Raw genomic sequence first — 18,981 nt, forward strand, 5'->3', positions numbered from 1 at the left:
TGTCTCTCTGTCTCTTTCTGTGTCTCTCTGTCTCTCTGTGTGTATCTCTTTCTCAAATATGTTCACAATGGTATTCTGTTGGGATCTCAAACTGAGCACGGCCGAAGTGAATTTCCCCACCACTGTCCACTTGTTTACTTGTTAGTAGCTCTAAGCTCTAGACCTCAGCGGCTTACAATTGCTTTCTCCCTCCCAGGCTTGCTGAGTGCAGTGGGGACGTTTCCTGAGGTTTATACTCTCTGGCCCCTCTTGCCTCAGTTCTCTTGATAACCCATAGTTCATACCAATCTTTTCTACTCAACTCTCTATTCTAGTTCACCTCCTCATTACTCACAGTGCACTGTCCCAATTAGATGCATCTCCGTGTGTCTGTCACAATAGAAGCACACTCATTTTAAAAAGATCTATTTCATCTATTTATTCTTGTGTGTGTGTGTCTGTGTGTGTGTGTGTCTGTGTGTGTGTGTGGGGGTGTGTGGGTGTGTCTGTGTGTGTGTCTGTGTGTGTGTGTGTGTGTGTGTGTATGTGTGTGTGTGTGTGTGTGTGTGTGTGTGTGTGTGTCTGTGTGTGTCTGTGTGTGTGTGCACCCATGGAGGCTGAAAGAAGGAATATAATCCCTGGAGCCACCCAATGTGGGTGCTGGGAACTGAACTCCAGAAAATGCTCGTAGTCACCAAATCATCTCTCTAGGCTCAGAAGAAGGCTTCTGGATCAGAAGAGCTCCTTGGGGCCAACAAAATGGCACAGAGGGAAAAGGCACTTGCCACGAAGCCTAACGACATAAGTTCAATACCATGTACCTCACAGCGGAAGGAGAGAACTGACTCTAAAAAGTGATTCTCTGACTTTTACACATAAGCCATGAATGAGTAAGAATACTACACACACACACACACACACACACACACATACACACACACACACACACACACACACACACACACACACACACACATACACACACACACACACACACACACACACACACACACACACACACACATAAAATAAAATAAAATAAAATAAAAAAGCTATCTGCCCATGATGGCTCACCAGACCTGAGATTCTACGAAGGCTCCAGCTGTTCTATGTGTGACTCATTTCCTTGGTTCTGCTGTTCCTTTTGAGTGAAAAACCCTTCTCTCTTCTGCATTTCTAAATCCAAGGAGATCTTTAGGACCTGCTACGGAGACGTCCTCCCCCAGGAAGTCCTCATCTAGAGGTCATCTTTCCTTCATTAGCCTTTCCTCTTCACCCCTTTGTATCTCTTCTAAGTTATCTTTGCCATCAAACACTCAGCAGTGTCCAGGGATGTTTGGAGCTGTCAGAGCTTTGGTTGGAGATGCTGCTGGTCTCTAGTTACTGGGGGTAGGAATATGGCCAAATATACTGCAATGCACAGAGTCTCTCAGAACAAAGAAATGCTCATAGTGCACAGTTAAGAACCCCTGGGCATCATTCGAAATGCTTCTTTTTATTATACTATACCGTAGCCCATAACGCCATTCTATGAATATATGTATAATGTACTTTGAGTGCATGCTCCACCTAACCTGTTACCCTCCCATCTCCTCCTACCCTTCCCCCTTCCCTAGATAGTTTCACTTCAAATCCCATGTTGTACATGTGCAATTTTATGTGTCTATAAAGTCTAGAATTCACCAATGAGAGAAAATATCCAATATTTGTCTTCTTGGGCTGTCGTAATTTGCTTAATACAATTATCTTTAGTTACACCCATTTTCTTGCAAACAATGTAATGCCACGCTTTTTTGACTGACCATACTCTATTGTGTGTACAGCTGAATTTTCGTTAGCCGTTCCTCTACTGATGGACACTGAGGTGGGTTCGAACCTGAGCTGTCCTGTTAATAGTGCTACAGAAGACATGAAAATAAATTAGACGCTATAATAGATGATGAAAAGGCATCCCGTGCTCATGGGTTGCAGGAAATAATATTGTGGAGATGAGTTTACTATCCAGTACAATCTACAAATTCAATACAGTTCTCATCAAAATCTCCAGGTCATCTTTTACCAAAATAAAATTAAATAAATGAATATCATGTGGAACACAAAAGATTCTGGATAAGTAGGACAGTTTTTCTTAGAGGTTTTTTTCTCTTATTTTTTATTACGTATTTTCCTCAATTACATTTCCAATGCTATCCCAAAAGCCTCTCACACCCCCCCCCCAACTCTTCTACCCACCCATTCCCATATTTTGGCCCTGGCGTTCCCCTGTACTGGGGCATATAAAGTTTGCCTGTCCAGTGGGCCTCTCTTTCCAGTGATGGCCGACTAGGCCATCTTTTGATACATATGCAGCTAGAGTCAAGAGCTCCGGGGTACTGGTTAGTTCATAATGTTGTACCTACAGGGTTGCAGATCTCTTTAGCTCTTTGGATACTTTCTCTAGCTCCTCCATTGGGGGCCTTGTGATCCATCCAATAGCTGACTGTGAGCATCCACTTCTGTGTTTGTTAGGCCCCAGCCTAGTCTCACAAGAGACGGCTATATCATGGTCCTTGCACCAAACGCTTGCTAGTGTGTGCAATGGTGTCATCATAGAGTTTTTATTGCTGTGATAAAACACTATGAGTAAAGGTAACTTTGGGAATGAAGGGTTTATTTCACCTTATTTCTTATAAGTTCATCCCTGAGGAAAAACAGGGCAAGAATTCCAGACAGGAGCCTGGAGGCAGGAGCTGATGTGGAGCCCACCAAAGAGTGATGCTTACTGACATGTTTCTTAAGCATTGCTCATCCCGAGTTCGTTAGAACCTTAGACCACCAACCTAGGGCAGCACCTGCTGAATCCTTCCACATCGATCACCAATCAAGAAAATGCATCACAGGATTTCCCATAGGCCAATTTCGTGGCTATTTTATCAATTGAGGTTCCTTCTTCTAAAAGGACTTGTGTATAAAATTGACATAAAACTCCTAGCACACAATTCTTTACCAAAAGAGCAATGCTGGCATTTTTTCTATTTAAGATTTCAAGCTGCTAGTCGGCCATCACTGCAAAGAGAGGCCCATTGGACTTGCAAACTTTCTATGCCCCAGTACAGGGGAACGCCAGGGCCAAAAAGGAGGAGTGGGTGGGTAGGGGAGTGGGGGTGGGTGTGTATGGGGGACTTTTGGTATAGCATTGGAAATGTAAATGAGCTAAATACCTAATAAAAAATGGGAAAAAAAAGATTTCAAGCTGTATTATAAAACAATAGTAACTAAACCAGACTGGCAGTGGTTTAACAGACATACAGACTGGTGGAAGCCTAGTTAGGGATTTATCTTTGTGAACAGACACCATGACTGTGGCAACTCTTATAAAGGAAAACATTTCATTGGCTCAGAGGTTTGGCCCATTATCATCACAGCAAGAAATTTGGTGGGATGTGGGCAGACATGGATGGAACTGAGAGTTCAACATCATGAGCCACAGGCAGCAGACGGAGGCTTTGTTCTTCTCTGGGTAGAGCTCAAGCAGAGGAGACCTCAAAGCCCTCCCACAAAATGACACACTCCTTCCAACAAGGCCACACCTCCTAATAGTGCCACTTCTTATGGGCCAAGATTTCAAACAGGTGAGTCTACGGGGTCATACCTATTCAGACCACCACAGAATCCAGCAGAAGACCTAGATATAAACCCGCACAACTATAAACACTAGATTGTTTACAAAGATACCAAAAATAAATGTTAGAAAAAAGAACAACCATGCCAGCAAATGGCGCTGACAAAAGTGGGTATCCATGGGTAGAAAATGGAACCATGATCCCTACCTCTCACCCTAAATGAAAACCAACTGCAATTGGATCAAAAACCTTAATGCAAAACCCAAGACTCTAAAACACATGAGGGATTTGCAAGTCACTGAGTCACGTGCTCAGATGTTTAAGAAAGAAGTGCGAGCAATGTGTGGAGCCTTTGATAAGGTTGGACACAGGAGGTTGAGAACATTAAGCCTAAACTACAGAGGAGACCCTGGGATTTTTTAGGTGCTACATGGAAGGTCTGCCAAGGGAAGCTTGCAGGCAACAGATGAGGACAATCCAAGAGTATGGCTTTAGGACTATAGATGGAGATGGAGTGGTGACTGTAGATGTGGGGCTACAGTGATGGACCTGTTCAAGCCCATTGCATCCTGGGTACTGGATATGGGGTTTCAGGATTTAATATCTGCCTTCTGCATTTCAGTTATGTTTGGCCATACCCTTCTTTGTTGTGCGGCCATTCACCCCTTTTATAATGAGGATGTTTATCCTGGGTCATTGTTTCTCTGTGTTGTTTTTCTTTACAGGACCTCACAGCGGAAAGCAGCCTTAAGTCTCAGGAAAGATTCTATGCTTAGACATTTCAGCAATGCTGGAGTTGTTAGGACTACGAGGGCTCCCTGAGAGAAACTAGATGTATTTAGCATTAGAGGTGGACATGAGCCATTGGGGGCGGGGAGGCAGAGGTGGACTGTCATAGTTTCAAAGGATTTGTCTGGTTATCAAATTGACATGGGGCAGATTCACAATGATTAGCCATCACTGCCAATTTACGTGGCCCGAGATCATCGAAGGCTGTGGTGTCAGCCCTTTTACAGGGCTTGCATGTCAGATATCCTGCACATCAGATATTCACATTAATATTCATAACAGCAGAAATCACAGTTAAGAAATAGAAATGGTGGTGGTTGGGGTTACCACAACCTGAGTTGCTGTATTAAAAGGTCTCAGCAGTAAGAAGGCTGAGAATTCTCCTGCTCTAAGGGATACTGAGTCACACTGCTGGATGTGACTGTGACCACATTTCCAGAGAAGACTGACAGGAAAGACAGCACCCTGAATATGTGTGGGAAGCCATTTCAGAGTGGCAGTTACAGAGTGACAGTTACAGAGTGGCAGTTACAGAGTGGCAGTTGCAGAGTGGCAGTTGGCTACTGCTGGCCACCACACATACATAGGCAGTAAAGGTTCTTTTGCCAAGATGAGAGAGAAGTTAACCAATCAGATGTGGGCATGCAAATGAGGTGATTAGCATAACCCAAGCACAACCAATCCAGTGTGAGTCACGCCTCTCCTAGGCCTATATAAGCAGCACCAGTTCTGGCCTTGGGGTCTCTTCGCCTCTGCAATCAAGCTCTCCTAATAAACGTGTGCAGAAGGATCCTGTTGCAGCGTCGTTCTTCCTGGCCAGTCAAGTGCACGCAAGAAATATGCATAGTCATAACCTGCTTTGGCTGGGGCTCCAAAGCAGAGTGAAAAGGGAAAGAGAGAAAGCTAGGTGTGGTGACAGTTAACTTTCATCTTCATCTCTGAGAACACATATCAGGCCAGAAGCAACCTTAAGGGGTTTATTTTGGCGCACAAGGTAAGAAGAAATGCAACCGATCAGGGTGAGGAAGGCCAGCCGGCAGAAGCTTGAGGCAGCTAATCTCGTTAATTGCATCACACAATCCACAATCAGGAAGCAAGAAGACCTGCCCGTCATAACCTCTTTCCTTCGGCAAGGCTCCTCCCCCTAAAAGTTTCATAACCTTCTAAAATAGAGCCACCAGCAACAGACGTAGTGTTCCAATACGGAGCCTGTGGGAGACAAGTCACATTGAAACCACAACTCTAGAGAGCTCAAGTGTTCGCCTGCTCTCTGCTCCCTGGCCAGCCAGAACAGGGCCTGCTCCGTTGTCCTTCCCCACCACTGAATCTTCTGGAACTGTGAGCAGATGAGCATCCCTTCCCTGAGTTGTTTCTGGAAGGTATTCAAATCAGTGACAAAAGGCCAATTACTATAATGGTGCCTCACCTTCTAACATTTTTTTAGTGTTCTAGGTAAATATCACAATTCTGAGCGAGTTGTGATTGTCAGCAAAACAGAGTCAGCACAGCCTTTAAAGTTGGCTCGCCCTCCTTCTCATTCTAAATCACTTCTTGCCACATATTTTCTGAGTATTCTAAATCCATAGTCTGTTCATCTCCATGGGGCTCAGATTGCAGCTCCAACTTCTCCCAGTTCCATCCCCTCTGTGTCTCACCGGGGTCTCTCCCAAGGTGAGATCACAAAGGCAAGAGGACACTCACTAGCCATTTTTGTAGCTACTATGTTTAAGTAATAATGGATTTTAGGTCACTGGGGAACCTAGTAATTATTTACCATTCTAAGCATTAAAGTAAAATTTGTTGCCTTTTGATGATTGGATCTAAACTCAACTGTATCAGGGGGTAAGGGGGGGGGGGATCAGGAATTAAGTCTTTCCCAGCTCTCTGATATCATTTCTCTCACATCAGATCATACCCTCCTAGTAATTTCTTACATTTTAAAGGAATACTTTAAAATATGGTTGTTTATAGTATAGGATACCATATCTAAAATACTACAATGCCATGATACACATGTTTATAAAGAATTTTCCTTAGTACAAGGAGATAGGAATGGATCAAAACACCCATGGAAGGAGTTACAGAGACACAGTTTGGAGCTGAGACGAAAGGATGGACCATCTAGAGACTGCCATATCCGGGGATCCATCCCATAATCAACCTCCAATTGCTGACACCATTGCACATACTATCAAGATTTTGCTGAAAGGACCCAGATATAGCTGTCTTTTGTGAGACTATGCCGGGGCCTAGCAAACACAGAAGTGGATGCTCACAGTCAGTTATTGGAGGGATCACAGGGCCCCCAATGGAGGAGCTAGAGAAAGTAACCAAGGAGCTAAAGGGATCTGCAACCCTATAGGTGGGACAACACTATGAACTACCCAGTACCCCCCCCCCCCCCCAGAGCTCATGTCTCTAGCTGCATATGTATCAGAAGATGGCCTAGTCGGCCATCAGTGGAAAGAGAGCCCCATTGGTTGTGCAAACTTTATCTGCCTCAGTACAGGGGAATGCCAGGGCCAAGGAGTGGGAGTGGGTGGGTGGGGGAGTGGGTGGGGGAGTGGGTGGGTGGGGGACTTTTGGGATAGCACTGGAAATGTAAATGAAATAAATACCTAAAAAAATGGAGAAAAAAAAGAATTTTCCTGTGAAAATTTTATGCTGCCACAATAGCTCATTCTTTATCCAGGTGACTTCAGTCCCTACATATGAAACCATCCTCCCTCTAGAATAAGACTTCAATTCCCAGGTGTTGTCAACAGTGCCTCACCTGTGGTTGAGGACCATGGGAAGGGATGCTGTTGCTAAGCAACACGGGAGCGTTGCTACTCATGTGAGGAACTCTTGATGCCTCTGGGAGAACATCAAGAGTTAAATCTTTTACTCAAATCTACAAAATAAAAACTTCCAAATTTGATTTTCCTTTGATTCTCTAAAATCCAAGTTGTCCACAACACTGAGGAAAATGCTTAGAACTGATGTCAGAGATTTTCACTAGTGTTGTCCAGGTAACATGCAGAGTGTCACTTCTCAACGATCAGTGAATATTTCACAAATCCTTGCACATTCCTCGTTATTTAATCCACTCGGCAATTCCCCATTCTGCAGATGCATAAACTAAGGCTTAGGGTTAAGAAGTGTCTTTTTTGTCTTGAGCTGTTGTAAAATATTATGGCAAAAGCAGCTTATGGGACAAAAGTCTTATTGTGGCTTGTGGTCAGGCACGGATGGTCGTGGACAGGAAGTTGAGGCCATAGGAGCCTGAAGTACCTGGTCACACACATTTACAACCTGGAAACAGAGAGGACACGTGTGCTCAGCTCACTCTCCCCATCGGAGACAGTGTAGAGTCCCCTGCTTAAGGGAAGGCCCTGCCCACAATTATGATGCTTCTTCCTGCATCAACTAAGGTAATCGAGAACGTCTCCCACAAGCATAGCTAGAGGCCCATCTCCTCCACAACCCCATGTTCCGCCAATTTGACAGCTCACACCAACCATCACACAAGGCTTGTCCACCTCTACCTGCTAAAGCTGGACCAGATCTGGATGTATATTGGAGCCCAAATATGCCTAATTCCAGAGTCTATCCTTTAAGGCCACCTAGCTCCCCTAGTGTTGACATCAGAATACAACTGAGCTGTACATCTGCAACAGTCTTACTTAGTTGTCTATAGGAACAAAAAGATAGCAATAATTGAGAGAAACCGCTTATATCTTGAGACCCATTGTGTATAATTTTGGCAGTTTATTAAAATATGTAAGTATTACAAACATATTACATTTTACATGTGTATTTAACATACTTTTTTTTCCGTGTTACAGGTTCGGGTTTTTGTCAAATTTTAATGTTGCCCTTGGTGTCTGTCCTTGGGAAGGTTGCTTCCGGCATCCAGCCGCTTTCATTTTTCTTACGCGTGATGGTGGCAACAATGGAATTTATTCCACTAGCTGGTTATTGTGGCAATTAAAGGAGATAATTCTCTGAAGTGTGATAAAATTATAAATAATTTTACCAGCTGGTACCAGAGTTATACTAAGAGACGAAACTGTGTAGGAAGCTAATTTGCAGGCTGTTTGGGCTGGGTTTGGGAAGCAGGCATGGAACAAAGTGAGCTAACGATGGGAATGATAAACTTGTGCGCCGGGCACAAGGAGCAATATGCGCAGCCTGAGGGAAGCAGAGACAGGAAAAGAGGAAAAGGAATAGGAAGGGAGAGAAGAGAGCAGAGCTTGCAGCAAATAGGTGTCCACAGAAGAAATTCCAGGAGAGTGGAGACCAGAGAATTTCAGCCCAGCCACGGGCGTCTGTCATCCACCCACTCTTGGCTCTTCTGTCTTTCTGTGGCACGCAGCCTCTGCACTGCTCCAGAAAAATATGTTACAGCATCAGTGAGTGGCTGTTAGAGGAAGAACAAAGGAAGGGGCGGGCCGTCTCCAGATCTGTGTTGGTATAAATCAGAGGGCAGCAGCGCAGCAGCCACGGGTGAAGGAGTGAGATAAATACATAAGTGTCCCATAACACACAGAACTCTGAGGAGGACCTTATCCATCTCAATCACATCTTAAAGATTATCTTGATTACGTACTTATCCATTCAATCAACATTAATTGAGTGTTTACTACGTCCCAGGATAGCTTACATCAGTGAGCTTAAGTCAATCTTTCTGTTCCTGAACTGTACTTTTTGGTTTGGCAATATAGCAAGGGCAGAGGAAGGACAGACAAGAAGTGAGGAGAGAATGAGCAATATAGCTACGGGTAGCAGAGTGTGCAGCATGAGTCTTTCAGTGTTGCCGACATGGGTGGACGTGAGGCGCTAACTTAGGAGGCCAGACAGGGCTTTGCTCCGAAGCTCTCTTGATCCAAAGACAGTAAGAAGAAGGCAGGTGCTATTTGATGGAGAGTATAGCATCAGTCAGCACCCTGACAGGCAGACAGACGCAGAGGTGGGAGACAGCATAAATAAACAAGATGGGACTCTTTCCCTTTGCCTTCAGCCGGGACAAGGACCTAGCAGATGTCCATCTCGCCACCTGAGGGCTTTCCAACTGACCTGCCAGGACCGTGGCTGTGAGCCAATCTGCCCACTTTTCTTTGTCTAACCTGACCAATCAGAAATGATGGGAGGAGGCTGCATCCTAGTCCACTTGAAACCCCTAGCTCACCCGGGTGGGGTGGGGTGGGGTGGGGGTAGGGGAATGAATTTCGGCTTCTGGGTCCTCTAGTTTTGTGTATGTGTGTGTGTAGTGGTGTTGTGGTGTGTGTGTGTTCATTTTTAGTTGCTGAGAAAATGAACCAACCGTATCAAGACCACTAGACAGGTAACACAGATAATTTGTTGATATTGGGTGATTTATTCCAACAGAGAGACAGCAGGACTGAGTATGAGCAGGAAACCAGATGACAGAGGGCTAGGGAGAAAGAGGTTCCCTTGGGGCTTTGGGACAATCTAATACCAGGAAGTAGCTGGCCTGAAAAAATGGTGAGTTTCTCCTCTAATCCTAGGCACTTAGGGGTCAGGAAGCAAGGTGACCGCAGAGCTGTGCCTTTCTGAGGCCATCAGGACCCATCTCTCCCAGGCTTCTGTCCTGGCTTCGGCTGCTTGGCCTGTAATCTCTGTGGTTGTTTTGTTTGTAGTCATATTTGCAGGCTTATCCCTCCAACCATCTTCTATCCTCACATGACCTTCTCGGTCTCATTACAAGAGCTTCCCTGGGGAATGTCAGTCCTGCCCAAATTTTCTCCGTAATAGGGATAGCAGTGAGATTGAATTGAATTAGGACCCATCCCAATGGTTTCCTTTATATTTGATTCTCTCTCTAAAGACTATTTCCAGCTATTACCACTTTCTGATGAACGCTCTGCGGTCCTGAAACTCACCGTGTAGACCAGGCTAGCCCCAAACTCTGCCTGCCTCCACCTCCCTAGTGCTAACATTAAATGCATGTGTCACCACACTTGGCCTCTAAATTCCAAGTCTTTATGAAACTCACAAACTCCATAGCCCAGAACCTGCAGTAGTCTTTACTTTCATCTCCCACCAGCCCCTCCTGACCCACTTACTCCATCCACCTGCCTGTTGCTCTCAACCATGCCAAGGAGAGCCCCGCTACCCTAGACCCTCCTTATGTGCATGGCTTCTCTCCAGAAAGCCTGTGTTCCACAGTCTGGCTAGGCTAGGTCTCTGTTACCACACAGGCTTGGTCTTCAATACCTTCCTGACACACATATGCCTTCTTCAAGAACTTTTGGATGGGGATAGCATGAGGACAAGATGTAGCTATGAGTGACTCCCAGTTTCAAAGGCGGATCCTTCAGGATTTGCCACCAGAGGGTTTAGAATTAATAAGGCTTACAAGATTAGGATTTTAGTGGTTGTGCCCAGCGACTGAGTCACCGTTGTTTCTGAACTAAGTTTGTGTTGTGTTTTCCTTCATGTAGTGGCTCATCCAGGTTCAAGAGGGAATGGTACGATGACGGCAAAACGTGGGTTTACCTGATGAGCACCACAAAGGTCGTGGTAACAACCTGCCAGTAGGAACCTAGCGCACTGGGTAGAGAGATTTTGGAGTTCTGAGTCAGAGTCTTCATGAGATAAGAACAGGCCGGCCAGGCCACTAGGGCAGAGAGTTGCGGGACTCAAATGCAGGAATGTGCCAGTTCACTTTTTTAATATTTCCCACAACAAAGAACCTTCTCTTTGTCACCTGGATTTCTGTTTCTGTACTTTTCCATCATAGGATTCTCTCTTTCTCTCCCTCTCTCTCATTCATATATATATACATATTTATGCATATATATATACTTATTCATATATATTCATATATACACATTCGGATAATATACATATATATTCACATATACATATATAGTATTTGTGTGTATACATGCATATGTATATGATATAGATGTTTGTATGCTACATAATTATGTATTTTTTCTGCCTTGTCATAACAGTGTCAGCTCCATGAAGATAAGGAGAACTTTGTTAGAAGGTGGAACACAGTGCCTGGCCCTGTGAGGGCCCCAGTCTACGATAAGTCAATCAGGAACGCTGACGAAGCCAGAGATGATGAGGTGGCTCACGTTTCAGTGCTCACTCAAGTCCAGTGTTTTCTGGGTTTGTGTCTTTAGGCCTCGATCGCTAATATTTCTGTGTTTTGCCCATGGTGAAGCGCCTTGCCCTCGAGTCTGTCTGTCCTCGCTGTGGAGTTCTCTGAAGCGTCGGTGAGTGGCACCATCAGCGTCCAGCAGCTGTGCTGCTGTTTGTTCGCTTCGGTTCATCTTGCACGTGAGTGGACGGCGATCGAAAAGCTGCCTTTCTAAGGCATCCCAGAATACCTGCAAATGCTCTCCTCTGATGAGAGGCATTCCCAGGCTTCGAAAGAATAACTAAAGCAAAGGATTTCTAATACTCTAAAATAGCTCCCTCTGAGGAACTGAACTAAATTAAACAAAAACCAAGTTTTAAAAAAACAAGTATTTTTTGCATGATAAAGCATAACTTTGCACCTATTCTGATTCCCTCAGGAAAACTAATCAGAACGTTTAAGAATCCAGTCTTCCCGTGTTGATTTTTGTGTTAAAATCTCTTTTGTGTTATGATCTGTTTCAAAGATTACAATGAACATTCACCATTTGTCTCACAAAACTGATTTTAAAAACCAATGACTTTTGCCTGTCTCCCAAATTCAAATTACTCTCAAATGAAAGATCTGCCATTAACATATTCAGAAAAAAATGTGCTGTATTTTCTTAAATTAATTCCAAAGAGACGGTCCAAAATTATCTCAAAATAACCACTATTGCTGAAGTAAGTGAACAGCTTCCCAGTGAGACCACTCAATTAAATTCACAAAGTTTGCTAAGATTTCTTAAATTCAACCATACTTTAAAATAAACGTATGCTCAGTGCTGTGACATGTTAGCTTGTCTGGTTATATATCTCAGTTCATTAAATATGGTTCATTACAATTCCTACAATGCATTTCATAGAAAGCTGTACATTCTCTGGGAGCAGGGAGGATTACCCAACTTGGATATGCATGGTGGTAGATTGAGTAGTCTGAACTGACAAAAAAAAAGTTTAAAACTTAGTTTACCGTTAGCAGGGATCTCTGCAGTCTCCACGGCATCACAGTGACCATCCTCAGGGGGGAAGAAGGAAGGCGTTTTGGTTGAACGTGACTCAGCCAGTGTTGGTTCAAACTTCTGGAGTCTGACCCTGAGTGGTTTATTTTAGGCATCTTTCAGCACAGCACCGTTGGTGAAAACTTATTCTGGTGATAATGAACTCAATGTTGTGTGCCTAACAAGGCGTACATAAACCTTGAAGAATAAAGTAAGCTAAATACAGAGATGACTACATCGAGACTAGAAAGTCCATAAAGATGGGTTCTATAGATGGACTGAGAAGAACAAGCTCACTGCTAACACAAGGCCACCAGGCTCTTGACCACTCCCATTCCCAGCCTTCTGAGTGGATGGCAGGGCATCCCTTCCTGTGAAGGAACAGCCCTGTGTGTTTAACATTCCAGGTTCTTCTCACGCTTATCTGTGAGCCCAGAGATCACCGTGCCTTCTACAGCCGCTCTGCAATGCTCTTAAGCCCCTTCATATTTTTAATTTAAAAGGACTTCCTTTGGGGGATGACGCTCAGAAGCCATGCCTAGGTCTTGTCATCGTGAGTAGTAAAACAATCAGAAAACATGACGAGGGAAAATACGAAGAGCAATCGCTGAGAGAAGGAAGGATGATCGTAGAAACGCTTTCGTTTGACCTAACGCTCTCAAAACTGCAGACTGGATTCAGCAATTTCACAGTGTTTCTATCTCTAAATCTGCCCCCACCCCCACCCCCGGGAGTTGCTGTGCTGGTCGCAGAGCAATTCTGAGAGGTGTGGCCTGCAGTTGGTGCAGACTTAGAGGGACATCATTCGCCTAAATTGATGGACACTCTCAAGGCAGGAGTGGCTTCCTTTTAAAGGGGTGGGAGATGTGCTCCTCTTTCTCCAAGCATCTTCATTTGCTTTCTCTTTCTTTTGCTCTCTCTCCACATGACACGAGGAGGTGCCCTCCTCATGCTATGATAGAGCCAGCTGTCCGTCACCAGATGTGGCCCCTCAATCTGGAGTTTCCCAGCCTCAGGAAAGCAACCAGCAAATAGACTTCTGTGTATAAATTCTCTAGACAGTGGTATTTCGTTATAGCATCAGAAACCAGACTAAGACTGTTTGATCTACAGAAACTTCAGTGAGCCAGAAACACATGTAAGTTCTTTATCGTTTTTAATTCCCAAGTTTGATTGACAGTGAGATGTGTATCTCTTCAGAGCCGCTGTTATTTTTGTAATTTGAAGTGAATACCTAGTTTACCCAGACTGGCTAATTCTTTAACAGGAACACTGTTTTCTCTTCCTCTCTTCCAGTGAGGAATTTCAAACAAATCACCAGCCAGCTCAGTAAAATGAATCTGTATTATATTTAAGCTCAGTGTACAGTGACAGTGTACTCTCACCAAACATCACAATTGCATGTTGTGATTGACAGCGGCCCAGGAGGAAATGGAGAAAAGATGCAGAAGGCTCTCTGCACCACAGGCCACGCCCTTTGCTTCTCTGCATCACAGGCCACGCCCTTTGCTTCTCTGCATCACAGGCCACGCCCTTTGCTTCTCTACATCACAGACCATGCCTTTTGCTTCTCTGCACCACAGGACAGGCCCTTTGCTTCTCTGCATTACTGCCCACACCCACGCCCTTTGCTTCTCTGCATCACAGGCCACGCCTTTTGTTTCTCTGCATCACAGGCCAGGCCCTTTGCTTCTCTGCATCACTGGCCACACCCTTTGTTATTCTGCATCACAGGCCACGCCCTTTGTTACTCTGCATCACAGGCCACTCCCTTTGATACTTTGTAGAGCTTGCTCCGTCTTCATTCTACGTGATGAGAATTTTCCATAGTGAGCTGCGGTTTATACGAAGGGGAAGAAGTCTGTGATTAATGGAGGTACAGCCTCCCTCTCAAGTCAGAAAGCTTTTGGAGATGCCGATAGTGCCGAGGATCATCCTTCCTTAGGAGAGACCCAGTGAGGAGAGGGGATGTCTCCCTAGTAACAATAAATGATGCTTCTTATTCAAACCACTTCAGATGTGAAAGTCTCTCTAGAAACCAAGTCAGTTACAGGATGCTGATCGCCAGTTGCCACCGGGGAAATGGAAACAGAAAAGCTCAAGAACAGCTCCTCAGTGTTCCCCAGGGCTGTTCTTTATTACCAAGGCATTGCTGGTGCAAACACCCTTAATAGCCTGTGTTGCTCTCAAAATTGCCCGGGTCTTCTTAGGGCCCTGAGAAAAAATACATCCACACTTAATAAACCCTGAGGTGTTTTGGTTACAGTTTATTTTAAAAATATTTTCTTTATTTCCCATGAAGACTAGATAGTGCTTTTAAGACATAAAATAATCCTATATTTTACAATGGAATTTGGTATAATAATAGTATTTTACAGTTGAGAGTGTAACTCAGTGGTAGAGTGCTTGCCTCAAAATATTGAAGCCTGAATTTCTGTCCCCTCAATACCGGAGATACAAATGGGTTTGGATAAGAATGTGGCCATTAGGATAGCAACGGTAAGTCTACAGTAAGTCTACTGAGGCTTCCAGATGGCAAGATGGTTAAGAGCGCTTACATCTTGCAGACGGCCCCGACTTGGTTCCCAGAACACACATGGTGGCTCACAACCATTCCTAACTCTGGCACCAGGGACCTGACACCTTCTGTTGATGTTAGAGAACATCAGGCACACACATGAGGCAATACTTGCACACAGGCAAAGCACTCATATATGTAAGATAAATAACTATATCTCAAACTATTTCCCCTGGAATTTATCTATTACACACACACACATGTATACATACACACATACATACACACAGGTACACACACACACTTGAATGTGTACACACACAGGCAAAGCACTCATACATGTAAAGTAAATAACTATATATTTCGAACATTTCCCCCTGGAATTTCTCTATTACATACACACACACACACATACACACACACACACACACACACACACACGTATACATACACACACACTCACACACACATATACATACACACATACACACACACACACACACACACACTCACACACACACACACACACACACACACACACACACACATAATGGATGTGACTTGTGATTGGAACTTGAACATCTGACCTCACCACTGCAGATACAAGGAAAGAAAGGAATCACTTTGAATTCAGAATTCATTTTGATAGGCATAGCTATCTACCAGAAACAGCTTGGAGAAAATGCTAACATTTATGTCAAAGTGTGTGAGTCTGGATGAGCCATTCTATCAGCTGAATACTTTTCCACAGGCAAAGTATTTTCTAACAGTCTATACGATGAAAAAGGACATGAAGCAGGCTGTGACAATATTGATATGTCAATTAACTGGGTCATTAGATGTACTGTTTAGTTCTGTTTCAAAGCAATAGAAAGAAAGAAGAAAGAAAAGATTTTGTCTTCCAATTAGCTAAAATGATAAGCTTTGCTAATCACCAAAAATACATTTAAATGATTACTTAATATTTAGTACTTTAAAAATTTTGTAGCCAAATTTACTTATGAATCATTTATGTGGAATGGAATAATCAGGGTTCCACAAGATACTGGGGGTGCAGTATGACAAGACTGATCGATCGCCCAGTCCTCTCATGAAGATTATTTTGTAGTTTAAGAGAAGTGGAGCTATGAAAAGTAATAAAATGTAAGATTGGACAATGATCCTAGGCGCATAGAATCAAAATAGGGTCAGGTGAGAGAGGACATGTGCCCAGGCTAGCTGCCTTGTGCAGAGTCCCCTCTGAAGGAGCTGAGGGTCGAAGAAGACATTCTCAGAAGCAGCAGCAGCATTTCTAGCAGAGGGGACAACTGGGACATTGGCCCCAGTACACAATGAGTTTGGTGTGTCCTGGGCACAGGAAGGAAACCAGGCTTGAGAAGTGGTGTCAGTTTCTGAGTAGACACAGGGAAAATGGCAGACAAGGAGTGAGAGTCTAACCATACACCATGGACTAAATTTGGGAAGACAGATGGAACAGATTTTACTCTGATCTTTGGTCCCTCTGCTCTGCTCGTGTCTGCCTTTTACCTGCCTTTTGTGGGAGGTGGAGATAAAGCCACGTGTTGTTTCATGGTCTGGCTTTCCCTCTTCTTGCTCTCCTAATGCTGGTTATGATCACAATGGAATGAAGGACATATGATTGGTATAGATATAGGCTGTGCTAAGCTCCCTTATTGTGTAGGATAGAGTTTGCTTTTCCTGAGCCATACAAGATGCTTGCTGGAGTGCCTCTAAAGGATACAGAGAAGGGTAGATATTCTGGTTATGAAACTGATGTTGGCCACCACTACACCCTGCCAAGTGTAAGCTGGATGCTGCTTCCTCTAGGGAGCCTACCCCAATTTCTCCAATTAGAAGCAAGTGCTGCCCTCTCTCAGTTTCTTCACAACTGATCATTTATAGTGACATTTCACTTACCTTGTGTTCTTCACGGCTCTGTAGTTATACATGTATTTTCTCCTGATCTAAAGCCTTAAGATAATACCATGTCTTCCCTCTTTCTCTGTATATCTCTGTATACTTGATACCTCATCTTTCCGGGATGGTTTATGTTCAATAAAAAAACGATTGCTTCTTTGAGCGACTGCTATCAAGCAAAAAGAACCAGGCCGACTTTAACTTTAGCAATAGAGAAAATGGTGCGTTTCATTGATTCTACATTTCTTTCTCCTGACAGATCTCCCTCAAAACTTGCTTATTAATTCCCAGGAGGCTTTCACATTGGTGTATTGATGATTCGTCCTTCTTAGCCAAGTGGTTAGATTCTGGAGCTCATTAAGTAGTGAGTGTTAGGATCTGGATAAAATACAAACTACAAAAGCTAAGGTTAAGGTAATGAGGGGTTCTCTGGATAGAGGGAAGGAGAGAAGGATGCTTCAGTCATTTATAAAGAGACTTCTTGTGATGCTTCCTGGCTTCGTAGAATAACACACTTCTCCTTAAACTTCCAAGCTATAGGTTTGCCAACATATTCCCAATTTAATCTAGCTGACCATTGCTCAGCCCAACATTGTTGAGTTGTTGAAGTTATCTATGAAAACGATGACACCATGTTGAGTAGCAAGATGATATGGGGTGATTTCTTGTACGATCTCAGTGATGTAGCATGAATTTTGTCGACTGATTTATAAAGAGAATTGTGGATACTTTGGAGTTCCCCTGAGAGCATCCGAAATCTTCTCTTCAAATGAACCCAGTGATTTCTTTCCTGGAATGGGCACAAAGCCAAATACCATAAAGGTGGCTGCTCTGTGTCCTATGAGCCCATTTTATAAAATATCAAAATGAGCAATGACGTGTTTTATTACAAAGTTAGAAGAATCAAATGTTAAAGTGCCTGGATGAACTGACATCTACCCTCAAAACACTTTCTCATGGGTTAGGGTCAGAAAGCCTAACCTGAATCCCTTTTTCCAAATCATTTGAACAAGGAGAAGTTGACTTCAACAGTGACCCCACCAGACCTCCAGAAACATTTCACTTTCTCCAGCCCAGGCCCTGTTCAAATCACTTGACAGGAGTAAGCTGAGAATATTTACTGTGGATACTTGGTACCATCCGGTTACTATAACAAAAATACTGAAACTCTACTCAGAAAAGAGGAACGACTTCTTTTGGCTCACAGTTTGGAGGTCTCTATCCATGACCAGTTGGCCCTGCTGCTTTGGCCTGTGCGGAGGCAGTGCACCATACAAAGGAGCATATATCACAGCAGGCTGCTCTTACCCTGGCCAGGAAACAAGGAGAAACAGGAAGCCCTCGGGATCCTAATGTTCCCGTAAACAGCACACTCTTTGTGGTGTGTGCTCTCATTAGGCCCCAACTTTTAAAGCTTCTTCCATCACCTGTCCTTAGTGACAATGGGTGGGGACCACACCTTTGACAGTGGCTCTCAACCGTGACATTGTTTTGTTGCTACTTCATAACTGTAATTTTGCCGTTGTAGCAAATCAGAATGCAGATATGTAGTATTCAGGGTATCTGGTATACGACCCCAAAGGGGTCACGACCCCAGGTTGAGAATTGCTGCTTCGGGGAGTGCTTACATTCAAACCGCAGCCATGCCACTGAACTCAAACCAACATTTTAGTTTAAAAAGCCTTTCCCAGGCTATCTGACTTTCTAAGTAGAAGTCTACTGAATTCTTCAGTAGACCAGCTATAAAAACAAGAGAAGGGGTGTGTGTGGGTAAAGTCAGGAAGAGGGAACATTTTAAAGACAACAGCATAAAAGATGGCTTTGGCTTGGCTTAATGGAAATTATTCACAGAACATAGTTTTATTAAAGTTTCACTATACAACTCCCCCCCCCCCCAAACACACACACGCATGCACAAATACTGATTTAGAAATAGACAACGAGGCACCTGGTAGGCTATCTGTAACACAGGCCTCCTAACCTAGTTGATTTTAAGAGACAATAGAATGCCATGGTTACAGGAACTGTAGGCCTGTCTGAG

General features: G+C 43.9%; 1 long non-coding RNA gene across 1 annotated transcript in view; it reads left to right on the forward strand.

The window, feature by feature from the left end:
* Gm33439 overlaps positions 1–11,779 on the forward strand; it is a 38,456-nt gene extending 26,677 nt beyond the window's left edge. The window contains exons 2-3 of the long non-coding RNA XR_001779651.1: positions 11,333–11,452; positions 11,551–11,779. This is a non-coding gene — a long non-coding RNA (predicted gene, 33439). The remainder of the gene's footprint in view (positions 1–11,332; positions 11,453–11,550) is intronic.
* The last annotated feature ends 7,202 nt before the right edge of the window (positions 11,780–18,981 follow it).

The sequence above is a fragment of the Mus musculus genome, chromosome 10 (genome assembly GCF_000001635.26).
Source record: "Mus musculus strain C57BL/6J chromosome 10, GRCm38.p6 C57BL/6J".
Classification (NCBI taxonomy): Eukaryota; Metazoa; Chordata; class Mammalia; order Rodentia; family Muridae; genus Mus; species Mus musculus.